This window comes from Geotrypetes seraphini, chromosome 9 (genome assembly GCF_902459505.1).
Source record: "Geotrypetes seraphini chromosome 9, aGeoSer1.1, whole genome shotgun sequence".
Lineage (NCBI taxonomy): Eukaryota > Metazoa > Chordata > Amphibia > Gymnophiona > Dermophiidae > Geotrypetes > Geotrypetes seraphini.
The window spans coordinates 76,037,370-76,051,729 of record NC_047092.1 but is presented as its reverse complement, the minus strand read 5'-3'; the positions used below and the strand labels follow the sequence as shown (position 1 = coordinate 76,051,729).

Below are 14,360 nucleotides of genomic sequence, written 5' to 3'. Positions count from 1 at the left end.
ATCAGGCAAACAGAACAGTAAGAACAATGCAGCAGGAGCGGTTTTTAATTTATTTATGCTGAAAAAGCACTTCCCCTGAAGAAGCCATCCAGGAGTGAAACGGAGTGGCCATAGTTCCGTTGGGAGCAAGTTAAGTGCTTTATTTTGCTTATTGAAATTTAAAGGTTGAAGCAAAAATTAATATATAGAAATAAGATAAGTCTAGTTCATATGGGTAGCTCAGTTGATCTCTCTGGTCCCCCTAATCTATCTATTGCTGTAAACTAAATAATCTGGAATCATACAGCAAAGTGACTAAAAATCAACAATCATTTAAAATTTAAAAAAATTTAAAATTTAAATCAGATTTAAAATTTTATAAGTTTAGTAAAAATAATGTAGTTCAAAGATATCATCATAAAGAGCAACTATATATTCTAATTACGGTATACTGTATTTTATGAAAATGCATGCTTGTTAAAAGCAACATATGGCAATAAATCCATCATTGCAGCTAATGTACAGCCACATACACATCTGAGCCATTCAAAGAAGTTCAGTGATTTTAGGGAATGGCATAGATCTGGACAAAAAGTTAACCCCTCTATATAAATAAAAGAGACAGAATAGAGGAATAGAAAGTAAAACAAAAAGTGACCAGCAGAATAAATTTTACAGTCCTAAGGAATATGTTCAAATTCTGAATGAACTATCCATTGAATTTTCAGATCTACTGAGGAAATTGCAGAAGGGAAAAACCTGTCATGACAACAGGCCGTCAGGGAAAAGTACATTTGGGAATATTTTAATTAAGCTCTTGTACCTGTGGGCGAGGCAGGCATGTGTGAACAATGCAAACAGTACAAAAAAGAAATGCAAGGCCTCATTGCCAAAATAAAATATCATGAGGAGTAATTTTTCTGCTTGAAAGATACTGCGGGGAGACTAAACATCTGTACATAATCTGTTGGTTTGTATTAATATTAATAATAATAACTTTATTTTTGTATACCGCATTACCATGGAAGTTCTATGCGGTTAACAGATGAAGAGACTGTACATTTACAGTGAAGTTACTTTTTTTTTTTTTTTGGCATAGCAACATTTACATTTTCAGCAACGCTACATTTACGGTGAAGTTATTTTTCAGCTAGGTTACAAATTGCAGAGAAGCTACATTTGCTGTAAGTTACATATATATAGCGGCGTTCATACAGTAGTGTTACATATGGCGGTGATACATACTGCGGTGTTCGATAAGGCTGAGCAGAGGCATTTAGTATGGGAGGTAACGAAGAAGGGGTGATTAGTTGGGGTGTTTAACCATTTGGTGGTTGACAAGATTGGAGGAGTCGAGAGTCTGAGGTAAGTCAAGGTCCAAGGAGGAGGCAAGGAAGAGGGGGGGAGAAGTTAGAGGAATTTATCAAAAAGGTAGGTTTTGATTGACTTCCTGAACATTTGGTAGGGAGTGCAGTGAGGCATTTGTTCCATTTGCCCGCTTGGAATGCTAGGGATCTGTCGAGGAATTTCTTGTAGAGGCAGCCTTTCAGGGACGGAAAGGAAAACAGGTAGGTGTTTCGTGTACGAGAGGGGCCTGCAATTTCAAGGTGCTCGGATAGGTAGATTGGAGAAGAGCCTGCTAGGGTTTTGAAGCAGAGGCAAGCGAATTTGAAGATGATCCTTGCCTCCACCGGCAGCCAGTGGAGTTTAGTGTAATAGGGACTAACGTGGTCATATTTTTTGAGGCCGAAGATGAGGCGGATGATAGCATTTTGAACTATTCTTAAACGTTTGATGGTGTTTTTATAGGATCCCAGATATATGATGTTACAATAATCCAGTATACTTAAGATTAGTGATTGGACCAGAAGACGGAAGGAGAGGTGGTCGAAGTGGCGTTTAATGGTGCGAAGTTTCCAGAGGGAGCAGAAACATTTTTTGACCTGGGCACTGGTATGATCTGGTATCATCTGTCTAGGAGGACTCCAAGGATTTTTATGGTGGGGTTGATAGGATAGTCTAGGCCGTTCAATTTCAGGGAAGTGTTTGTAAGTTTATGGTTAGGACTTGCCAGGAAAATTTTGGTTTTTTCGGTGTTCAATTTTAATTTGAATTGTGAGGTCCATAGTTCTAACTTGGTGAGGAAGGAGGAGGTGAGTTGTTCCGTCTGTTGTGTGAGTGAAGTTAGTGGAATGATAATGGTAATGTCATCTGCGTATATGAATGATTTTAGGTTTAAGTCAGCAAGTGTCCATGCCAGGGGGGCCAAGTAAATGTTGAAAAGGGAGGGGGATAGAGGGGAGCCTTGTGGGACTCCGCAGGGGTTGCGCCAGTGATGGGAGAAGGTTCTGTTGCTGTGGACCTGGTAAGTACGGTTAGTTAGGAAGCTTGATAACCAGTTTAATACTTGGCCGGTAATGCCGATGGAGTCAAGGCAGTTGAGCAGGATATTGTGGTCGACCAGATCGAAGGCGCTGCTTAGGTCGAATTGGAGTACTAGGGCGCTTTTGCCCAGTGAGAACAGGTGGAGGAGGTAATTGGTCAGAGCAGCTAAGACAGTTTCTGTGCTGTGGTTTGTGCGGAAGCCGGATTGGGAGTCGTGAAGGATGTGGAATTTTTCTAGGTAGTTCATGAGGTCGTGGTTAATAAGGCCTTCCATGAGTTTTTGGAAGAGTGGAATGTTGGCGATGGGTCTGTAGTTGGCGGTGGAGGAGATAGGTTCCTTGTTGTTTTTAAGGCGGGGGGATACAAGAATGTGGCCAAGTTCAGTCGGGAAGTGACCTGTGGACAGGCATAGTGAGATCCAATTGAAGAGGTCAGCTTTGAATGAGGGGGGAGCGGATTTCATGATGGTGGGTGGGCAATTGTCTAATAGGCACTTGGAGTTAGCGTATTTTGAGTAGAGATTGAGAAAGAGGTTCCAGTCTGGGCTTTCGAAGGAGCTCCAGGTCATGTCTGTAATTGAACCTATTGTATCTACTGCAGGAAGGTTGAATATTGGCTCAGGGCTAGGAGCTATAAGAAACGATTTTAAGGTGTGAATTTTGTTGGCAAAATGGTCTGCTAGGATTGTAGCGGGGGGCGGGAGATCGGAGCTGGAGCGTTTGTGTGAATCTGTGTCTAGGAGGGAGTTGACTATTCTAAAGAGTGCTTTACTATTTAGAGAAGGGGAACTGATTAGTTGGGAGTAATGTTTACTGCGTTTTTCGTTGATCAATCTTTTGTATTCGTTGACTTTCAGTCGCCAGTTGAGTCTATCGTTGTCAGTCCCTGATTTACGCCATGTACAAGTTTATTGTAAACCGCCTCGAACTACTATGGCTTTGGCGATATATAAGAATAAAATTATTATTATTATTACACATACCTGTTTCTGGGTGATTGGCTGTGGTGATTGGGAGTTTTTTCTCCCAAATTCTATACATGGCACCTTATGCTATATGCACAAATTGGTGCACATAGCTGATTTGCATGCAAAACTTAATTGTTTAACAAGCCTAATTAGTGCCAATCATTAGCAATTAACACCTAACTGATGCTAATTGACACTAATTAGAACTTAAGTGCACAACTTGGCAGGTGCATTCTGTAAAGTTCTGCACATCAGTTCTACTGCAAGAATCTGAAAAGTCGCATGGCCATTCCTAAAATTTATGGGCTAGATTCACTAATCAAACCGATCATGTACCGAGCCCTTAACGACCAGATTTCCATCCGGCCTGATTCACTAAAGCCTGTAGCAATCCATACATGCATATTAGTAAAACCCCATGCAAAATAGCCAAGCGATTGATTCACTAACAATTGCTTGGCTATTTTGGGTCGGGTTTTACTATTGCCAAACCCGACTGCTGCAGACCTGTCGTTAACTGAGATACCGTCAGGTCTGCAGGCTTTTTGACAGGCCTGCCTGTCTTTTTTATTCATTTTTTTTTCCATGGAACAGATCTGCCCCATAAAAAAAAATGAATAAAAAGACAGGCAGGCCTGTCAAAAAAATATGTACCCTCTCACTAAAACGCGCCCACCAAGCACGGGCCCCCCTCCCCCCGACCTGCATGGCTCACCCGGCAAGAAAAAGTTGGGAGCAGGAGAGGTGCTCGGTCCCTCCTGCTCCTATTCCTCCCACCCTCGGTACCTTTGCAAAAGTTGGGAGCAGGAGGAGTGCCCGGACCCTTCTGCTCCTTCCAACCGCAAAAGAAAATCCATCTTCGGGAGCAGGAGGGGTGCCTGGAACCTCCTGCTCCTACGACGATCTTCGGGAGCAGGAGTAAAGTCTTCCTGCTCCCCGGGGCCGCCGCTAACCAATAGCGGTCTTAGGCCCCGCCCTGGCGCATCATCTGATGCACGGGGAGAGGCCTAAGGCCCTGATTGGCTGAGGCGCCTCAGGCTCCTCCCTTTGGAGGGGCCTGGGGCACCTCAGCCAATCAGGGACTTCCTTAGGGAGGAGTCTAGGGAAGTCCCTGATTGGCTGAGGTGCCCCAGCCAACCGCTCTGAACTATTCTGGTACTGCGGTATACAAAATAAAGTTATTATTATTATTATTATAGCTGTAATTTGTCTAACCGTTCTTCGTACGGGAGATCCTTGAGTCCCGAGGACCATCCGGGGTGGCCATTCTCTGAACCGGACTCCAGTCTCAGCACATCCTTGCGATAATGTGTCTTCCAGAATTGCACACAGTATTCCAGGTGGGGCCTCACCATGGATCTATACAATGGCATAATGACTTCAGACTTATGGCTGACGAAACCCCCGAGTATGCAACCTATGATCTGTCTTGCCTTGGATGAAGCCTGCTCCACCTGACTGGCAGCCTTCATGTCCTCACTGACGATCACCCGCAAGTCTCGTTCTGCTACCGTTCTAGTTAGGATCTCACCATTAAGGGTATAAGTCTTGCATGGATTTTGGCTGCATAGGTGCATAACTTTGCATTTTTTGGCATTGAAGATGAGTGCCAGGTCCTAGACCAGCGCTCTAATGGAGTAGGTCGTGCATCATGTTGTCGGGCATTGAATCTTCGTCCGTTGTGCATTTGCCCACTACATTGCTTAGTTTGGCGTCATCGGCGAATAATGTTATTTTACCGCGAAGCCCTTCTGCCAAGTCTCTTATAAAGATGTTGAATAGGATCGGGCCCAAGATTGAGCCCTGTGGCACTCCACTGATCACTTCTGTCATTTCGGAGGGGGTGCTGTTCACCACTACTCTTTGAAGCCTGCCTCCAAGCCAGTTCCCAACCCATTTCGTCAATGTGTCACCTAATCCTATAGAACTCATCTTGCTCAGCAGCCTGCGGTGTGGTACTCTATCGAATGCTTTGCTAAAGTCCAGGTACACGATGTCCAGGGACTTCCCAACATCCAGCTTCCCTGTTACCCAATCAAAGAAGCTGATTTCCTGCTCCTGAAGATGAAGGCGATCCTTGGCGGAAGGAGCAGGAGGGACCGGGCACCCCTCCTGCTCCCAACTATTGCAAAGGTGCCGGGCCAGACCGACTGAGCCGACCAGGGTGAGCCCAAGGGTGGGAGGACTAGGAGCAGGAGGGACTGAGCACCCCTCCTGCTCCCAACTTTTTCATGCTGGGGGTGGGTGGGCCGTGCAAGGAGGGGGGTACGGGCCGGTGTCGAGCAGGGCAGGTGTGTCAGGCCAGTGCCCGATCTCTCTTCCCGGCTCGCCGGACTCTCCTACTCTCTGCCACCATTCCCTGCAGTGCAGGCCCGCTTTAAAACCACGGGCTTGCACTGCAGGGAACGGTGGCAGAGAGCAGGAGAGTCCGGGGCAGGCAAGAGAGATCAGGGCCTGGGGGTGGGGGGGGGGTGGTGGTCTCGGGCAGATCTTGCCTGCTCCCGGGACTCTCCTGCTCTCTGCCACCATTCTCCGCAGTGCAGGCCCGCTTTAAAACCACGAGCTTGCACTGCAGGAAACGCAGCAGGCAAGAGAGATCTGAGCTGGGCTGAGCCCTGACAGCAGTGACAGGAGGCTGCTTCTCCTGTCAGGGTGTGCGCATGAGCGGGAATCGCTCTGGCCTTGGGTAGGGGGCGTGTAGGGGGCATGCTAACAATTTGCATGCAGGCCTTTACTGAATCAGTCAGCCGGCATGCAATAGGAAAAGTATCATGCACGGTTTGGAGGTTTAGTGAATCCTGCCCAATGTACACTATTATAGAATACTCCTGATTCACGTACAAGTTAAGCACTGGTATTTAGGCATAGTTTTCCTTGGTCTAAATGAGTGCACCTAAAAGTTATTGAATGTATTAGCACTAATCAAGATTTTATAAGGTGCCTGTACCTTTTATAGAACTGTGCTAAGTGCTATTCCAGTTGGTGTCGATTTTTTGGGATGCAAATTTTGGGCACCATATATAGAATATGGCACTAGGTCTTTTTGATGTACATGATGATGATATTGAAAGTGGTGCAAATTGACAGCTAACAGAATCTGCTATTTTGAGGCTGAATCTTCCGAAACAAAATAGGTGAATGGAATTAGCACGATACTGCTGACAGTGAATAAGAAATAACCACTTATTTAGTGTGTTTAACTGCATTAAAATAAAAGTAACATATAACAGTCATATACCGTAAATATTCAAATATAAAACGAGATTTTGGGGCCAAAAATGGGAGTCTTGTGTTATATGATTCTGAATGTGTTGTTCCTGGTTAGGTGATTGTTTTAGGTTGGTCCATCATCATTCAGGGCTTTGAATAGCATGCAGTAGAATTTGTAGAGTATGCGTGCTTGTACAGGGTGCCAGTGTGAGTCTTGGAAGGCAGTGGAAATGTGGTCGTATTTTTTCAACGAGTATGTCATTCTGTGGGCTGTATTTTGCACTGTTTGAAATTGTTTTATCATGTTGGCAGGGCATGATAGTTTTGCCATTCTATTAAAAAACAAAAACAACCACACCATATTTCCAAACAGCACACATCTTAGGATAAGATCAGTAACAAATCCCTTTGCAATTCATTAGCAGAAAAAAAATTAATTCTGGCCCGTGGTCACGACAATTTAATATAAACAAGAGGAAACAGTTGATTTTTCAGTAGGTTGGAATTTTGTAGTTTGTGTGTTAAATCCATGTTGTTATTTAGCTAAAAACAAAGGAAATGGTGATATATTTCATAGGGTATTAGAATTTCAAATAAATGGCAACAGAAGCCCATGGGGCTAACTTCCTGGCTGTGTGGATGACAGCATGAGTTGTTCAGCAATTTATACAAGCTTTGAATGATCCAAACAACTTGTTCTGCTGCTTACTAAAACACTCTCTGGTCCCTAGTGGCTTTTTGCTTAGATTTGTTTCTATTACACCATGGTTTACAAGAATATTTACAAACATCATTTGAATGGAAGATCAGAACAAAAGATTAGGTTCTTACCTTTGCTAATCTTCTTTCTTGTAAATCCTCCCTTTATTCCGGGACCAGTGGGTTATGCATCCCTTGCCACTAGGCACTGTAGGAAGCCTCAGATGATTGAAGTCTTAACTTCTCCCTCTGACAGCATAACCTGCAGTATGCCCCTTGGACACCGATCAGTCTTAAAGCAGCCAAGATTATCTGCAGAAAATAACGAACAAGAGAGAGGGGGGAATGGGGAACTCCCCACCAGACAAATCAATTCTGTTCATATTAACATATGCAAAACTGCAACAGTCAAAACAAGAAAACAGGCTATGAAACAAAAACCTGAATGATAAAATAGTGCTAGAGGGAGAGACAGCTTGCACTGACAGAAGGGTGCACTTAATTAGGGACCCTCCCAAATTTAGCGCTAGTTCCAGTCAGATGGCGCTCTTATAAAGGCTGGTCCGAAACTTAAATCCAGCTTACCAGTATTTCAAGGCAGGCAATCAGTGAATCAGGCATACATAGGCCAGATTCCCAGAATAAAGGGATGATTTACAATAAAGAAGATTGGCAAAGGTAGAACCTAATCTTTCATTCTTGTACAATCCCCCTTTATTCTGGGACCAGTGGGACATAACAAAGTAGTCCCGAAAACATCAGGGTGGGACTGATGAGCTCGCTGCCAATACCGAGGCACCAAAAGTGGCAGCCTGCTTGGCTGCCACATCAATCCTGTAAAATATCTTGAAGGTGTGCAAGGAGGACAATGTATCAGCCTTACAAATCTCATCCAGAGACACCGTCGATGACTCGGCCCAGGAGGAGGAAACCCCTCTGGTAGAATGAGCCTGCACTCGGAGGGGGGCTTCTTTCCTGCCGCTACATAAGCTGTAGAAATGGATGCTCGAATCCATCTCAAAATGGTAGCTTTAGAGGAAGGCCTGCTGTTGCATGCCCGACCCACCAGGACAAACAGGTGATCCAAGACACAAAATTCATTGGTTACCTCCAAATACCACAGCAAAAGCTAGTGCACATCCATGGACTATAGCACCTGGTCCTGGGTCTTTGAACCAGAAGGAACAAACTCCAGAAGTCAGACTTCCTGATTCATATGGAAGACAGAAACCACTTTCGGAAAAAAGGAACCGTATGCAAGAGCATAGTATCCATAATACTCAAGAAAGGATCCCGACAAAAAAGAGCTTGAAGCTCCAAAACTCTCTGAGCCGATGTGACAGCCACAAGGAATACCATCTTTTGATAGTGAGATCCAACAAGGATGCCTGCTCCAGAGGCTCATAAGGCAGCCAGGGAGTGGAGAACCAGATTTAGATTCCACGTCAGACAAAGGAGGCACAAAGGAGGCCTCAGATCTACGCCCTGTAGAAAACAATCCACCGACAAGGAGCCCCTCAAGGCAATACGGCCCAGGCAGGACTGACCTACAATCTGAACCCGTAGTGAAGCCACTGCAAGGCCTTTTTTTCAGGCCATCCTGCAAAAACTCTAGCACCCGAGGAACCGAGGGATAAGAAGGATCCTCCTGTTGGTTGGTGAACCATGCTTGGTAGCACCACCAAGCTTTCACTTAGGTCGCCACCATGGACTTCCGTTTGCTGTGAAGTAATGTGGCTAATACTGCAGTAGAATAGCCCCAGATCATCAAGGCCACGCGCTCAAGAGCCATGCCGTAAGATCGGCCCTTGCATTATGAGAAGAGGGTGCTAAGGCACCCACAACCCTCGACCCTGCCAGAGACGAACCAGGTTGGCATACCATGGCCACCTCAGCTAGTTGGGAGCCATGTGAATCACCGCCCCCCCCCCCCTTGCTCTTCAACTCGACACAACAGATGCCCTATCATGGGCCACAGAGGGAAGGAATAAAGAAGAGCCTCCCTGGGTCCAGGTCTGCACCTCTCGACGACTGTAAAACCGATTGGCCTTCTTGTTCACCACAGTCGTTATGAGATCGATCACTGGAAACCCACTCCATCAGTGAACTATGCACTCGAATGTTCTCTGGGAGAGAGACCACTCTCCAGGTCCAGCATCTGTCGACTGAAAAAGTCTGCCTGAACATTGTCCACACCTGCCACATGAGCTGCGGACAGTGCTACCAGGTGTCTTTCTGCCCAGCAAAATAGCAACCGAGCCTCCATGCTCACGAAGGGACTCATCGTGCCCCCCTGACGATTGACAAAAGTGGCATTGTCCGAGAACATGCGAACAGCTCAATGATTGAGATGGGCCTGGAAATGCAGGAGGGCCAGCCAAATTGCTCTCAGTTCTAGGTGACTGATCAACCACTTGCGCTCTGAGGGCACCCACCAGCCCTTCATCAGTACAGATATACAGACAGCCCCCCATCAGGAGAGACTCGTGTTCATAGACAGTCACCCAATCCAAAATCTGGAGTGGAAGACCCCTGGCGAGGGATAGGGGTCGCAGCCACCACTCTATGCTGCTGCGCGCCACTGCCATCCAGGGCAGGAGGGCAAGCAATGGGTCCTACTGCATATTCCATTGGACCAACAGAGCTTCCTACAGTGATGTAGTCAGGCTCTGGCCCACGGAATTATATTGATCGTCACCACCATGAGCCCCAGGACCTGGAGATAATGCCAGGTCGTCGGGATCGGAGTGGCCAGAAGGTCTCTGATGACTTCCCAAATCTTCTCCTGATGGATGTCTCCTTGTGCATGCTTAGTTTGCAGGGCAAGGGGAAGGAATGTGCTGGCCCCTCAAATCCACCCCTGGGCTCTCTCCAAAATTGGAAGGATGGCTGTACCCCTGATTGAAAACATTGTATGTTGCATAGAATGCGCTGTTCATCTTATTATGGGCTGATCTAAATATGACTATATTTTTCTAGTTCTGTTTAATCTTCATTGGCTTCCAGTAGATTGGAGAATTTTTTTTAATTTTTTAAATAATTTGCAATAACATACAAGTAAAACACTTGTTACAGCAATACAGAAAAGTAAACTAATTACACAAAGAAAAAATTATTTAAACAGGTCAAAATATTTTATCTTTCTTAGACAAGGAGCGTCCATAAACCCATGGAGAGGATTCAGAAGAAAAGAAAGAAAAGCCATTATATAGGAAAGCTGACTAAGCTAACAAACCCAAACATTCTATTTATTCCAGTTCTATTAATTATTAGAAATCTTTTTAAGGTCTAGAAATGCTCTCAATTGTGATGGTACAAAGAAGGTATACTTAACTAGGGGTCACTCAGAGAAATTGAAAGGGGACAGGTTTAGAACAAATGCTAGGAAGTTCTTTTTTACCCAGAGGGTGGTGGACACATGGAACGCGCTTCCGGAGGATGTGATAGGCCAGAACTCTGTGCAGGGGTTCAAGGAGGGTTTGGATAGGTTCCTGGAGAATAAGGGGATAGAGGGGTACAGATAGAACTTGAGGTAGGTTATAGAAGTGGTCAGAAACCACTTCACAGGTCGCGGACCTGATGGGCCGCCGCGGGAGCGGACCGCGGTCTGACCCAGTGGAGGCAACTTCTTATGTTCTTATATCGAATTAAACATTTACAGGGGTATGCTAATAATTAGGAAGCCCCCAACTTCTTAACTTCTTCATGCTTAGATAAGAATTCATTTCCTTGGACACTCCTCCCTCCAAGCTAGAGCCCAGCTCTGCGACTTCCACCCCGGGGCAGCCTGTTTCAACGCCGGACATGGTGGCGTGCTGGAATCTAGAGGGTACAGAGATACTTCATGCCCCAGAAGATTAGACGCTCCATCATCCATGTCTTTTCTCGGCAAATGGGTTGAGAGTTGGGTCAAATACTGCTCCAAGGTCTGTTGCTGCACCGGCAATGAGCTGCTAAACTGGGAGGGAACAGGTTTAACAGCTCCTTTCCTTTTAGTGTGAGGCATTTTGCAAAAGAGTCAATTTCTCCAGCAGTATTAGCCAGTTCCATAGAGAGGTAAGATAGACCAATCCCTTCAGTAGATTGGAGAATTAAATATAAGATTTGCTCTCTCATAATCAAGATTTTGAATAATAATGTACCTGTTGCGATTCCTACAATTTTGGGAACCTATCAACCTTCCAGTCTCAAAGTCAGCTTTCAAGAACTTATTTCAGTTAGAAACATAGAAGATGATGGCAGAAAAGGGCCATAGCCCATCAAGTCTGCCCACTCCAATGACCTACCCTCCCTTGATTTTAACCCCCTAGAGATCCCACATGTGTATCCCATTTCCTCTTAAAATCCGGCACGTTGCTAGCCTCAATCACCTGACATGGAAGATCATTCCAATGATCAACCACCCGTTCGGTGAAGAAATGCTTCCTGGTGTCGCCATGAAATTTCCCACCCCTGATTTTCAGCGGATGGCCTCTTGTGGCCGAGGGACCTTTAAGAAAGAAAATAACATCCTCCACCTCAATACGCCCTGTGATATATTTAAATGTCTCTATCATGTCTCCTCTCTCTCTATGTTCCTTGAGTGAGTATATCTGCAATTTATTCAGCCTTTCCTCATATGGGAGATCTTTGAGTCCCGAGACCATCCTGGTGGCCATTCGTTGAACCGACTCAACTCTCAGCACATCTTTTTGGTAATGTGGCCTCCAGAATTGTACACAATATTCCAGATTAGGCCTCACCATGGATCTGTACAAATGCATTATAACTTCGGGCTTCCGGCTGATAAAACTTCTACAGATACAACCCATCATTTGTCTTGCCTTCGATGAAGCCTTCTCCACTTGATTGGCAGTCTTCATGTCTTCGCTAATGATCACCCCCATATCACGTTCTGCCTTAGTCCAGCTAAGGTCTCACCATTTAGTGTGTAAGTTCTGCACGGATTCCTGCTGCCAAGGTGCATGACCTTACATTTTTTAGCATTGAAGCTTAGCTGCCAAGTCGAGGACCAATGTTCCAATAGAAGTAGGTCCTGCGTCATACTGTCTGGCAAAGTGCTCTTACTTACTATGTTAGACTTGAAGAATATACTTACTTCTGTTAGACTTGAAGAATATAGGTCCTCTCTATTTTATATTGCAGGACCAAAGATATGGAACTCATTACTATTTGCTGTGAGAGCAACAAGGAATTTTAGTTATTCAAAACATTTTTTTAAAAACTCATCTATTTACTTGATTTATTGAATACACTCTGGCTTAAGCAATCTGAAGTGATATTCTGTAGCTGTTTTATTGTCTTACTTTTATATTTATGTCCATATTTTTGAATTTTACATTGTGTTTATATCAATAGATTTATATTTTACCGGCGAGGAAGGAATTCAAGATGGCGGATGCTATCTAGCTGAGCTCAGAAGGCTTAGCGTTTTCTTCAAATTCTATAACGAATATCCTGGAAAGCTGTTACCTTTTGCCAAGGAAGGGGACTGTGAGAGCAGCTCAACTACCGCTGCTCACATCACCGCCGGCCCAGCAGACGATCCAGTGTTTCCTGCAGCCGCTGAGCCCAGCTGACACCCAGACATCCCCGCGGCGGTTGAGTTCCGCGGTGGACTTGAGTGAGGGAGCACTCGAGTCCCTGGTGCCGCTTCTCTCTGCGCCACCATGTCCAGCAGGAGCACAGAGTATTGAGCTTGGCCCCAAGGGAGAGGAGAAGGAGACCCCGGAGCAGGCATTGGGAGGAGCTAATGCCCCAGCTGGAATGCTGGGCCGAAAGATCGCTGAAAGAGAGAGAAGAACAGCAACTACCGCAGCAGTGACACTGGAAATTCTCCTGGAGGCTATTAAGAAGGTGGATGTGAAGGTAGAGTAGACTGCCTCGGACATGGAGGTATTGGTTCCAAAAATGGATACTTTTTCAGATAGTTTGCTTAAAGTTAAACAAGAATGCATGGATAAAATACAAACTGACTCAGCCTCCTTGAAAAATTCAATTACCACTATAATTAAAGAACAAAATTTTGCTGCTCGTAAAATAGAAATGATAGAGAATTATAATAGAAGATTGAACTTGAGAATCCTAAACTGCCCGAGCATACCGACAATATCACCGATTAAGATTTTTTAAAAATTTCTTATAGAGTGTTTGAATTTTCCGCAAGACCAGATACCGCCCGTAAATAAAGCGTACTTTTTACCTGTTTCAAAAAGAAAGTCTAATAATAATGATATACCTAGGGGGGAGAATTTGGTCTCTGACAAAGACTTGCAAAATCTTACAGCAGTATTAGAGGAACCGTCCATAGAAGTTAAAGAAAGAGTAACTATAATTGTTAACTTTATCTTTGAACAAGATCTTAATTCAGTGATGAGGTTATTCTTTAAAAAGTCTGGAACACTTTTCTGTGGTCAATGTCTATGGTTGTATCATGATGTAACTAGAGTAACTCAGGAAAGGCAAAAACTGTTTTTGGGAATGAGAGAAGAGACAAGGAGTCTAGATGCTACTTTTTTGTTAGCCTATCCATGCAAATGTGTCATTAAGTTTATGGGATTAAAATATGTGTTCTTGACACCAGAACATCTACGATCCTTTTTAGATCTTAAGGGTTTATCTAGTAGTGGGAATATAGCTCAAGAATAATGCCAGGTTGTAGCGTTTAAGTCTTTTCTTTTTATTTTATTGCAATGTTACTCCCTGTAATCTTTTTATTTCCTTCCTCCTAATTGAGGTCTAAGGAAGAGTTAGTTTCATAATAATTTTTACTTTTAAATATTATAATGTTCTATGATGTTAACTTTGTTGAAATCTGACCTTGTATTTCTATAACAAGTAGTTTATACTTGTAAAGTATGCTAAAAATAATTTTAAAAAAAGATTTATATTTTACACTATACATACATTATGGTATTAGTTATAAATTTTTAAATAAATAAATAAAAGCAATCCCCTTGCAAATGTACCACAATAGCTTCATAAATTGCTATCCTACAACTTAATTACTGCAAGTTTCCCCACCATCCCCAGCCACCTGCCACAAACTCAACACGTTTAGAGCACACACAGAAAACCCAAAAGAGATATACACGAGCACACAAGTACATGCAGAGGGGTT

At 44.2% G+C, this 14,360-nt stretch overlaps 1 protein-coding gene across 3 annotated transcripts in view; it reads right to left on the bottom strand.

Annotated features, from left to right (window-relative positions):
* The window catches only part of SRGAP1 (SLIT-ROBO Rho GTPase activating protein 1), a 299,333-nt gene that overhangs the window by 156,654 nt on the left and 128,319 nt on the right, over nt 1-14,360 (bottom strand). The window lies entirely within an intron of this gene.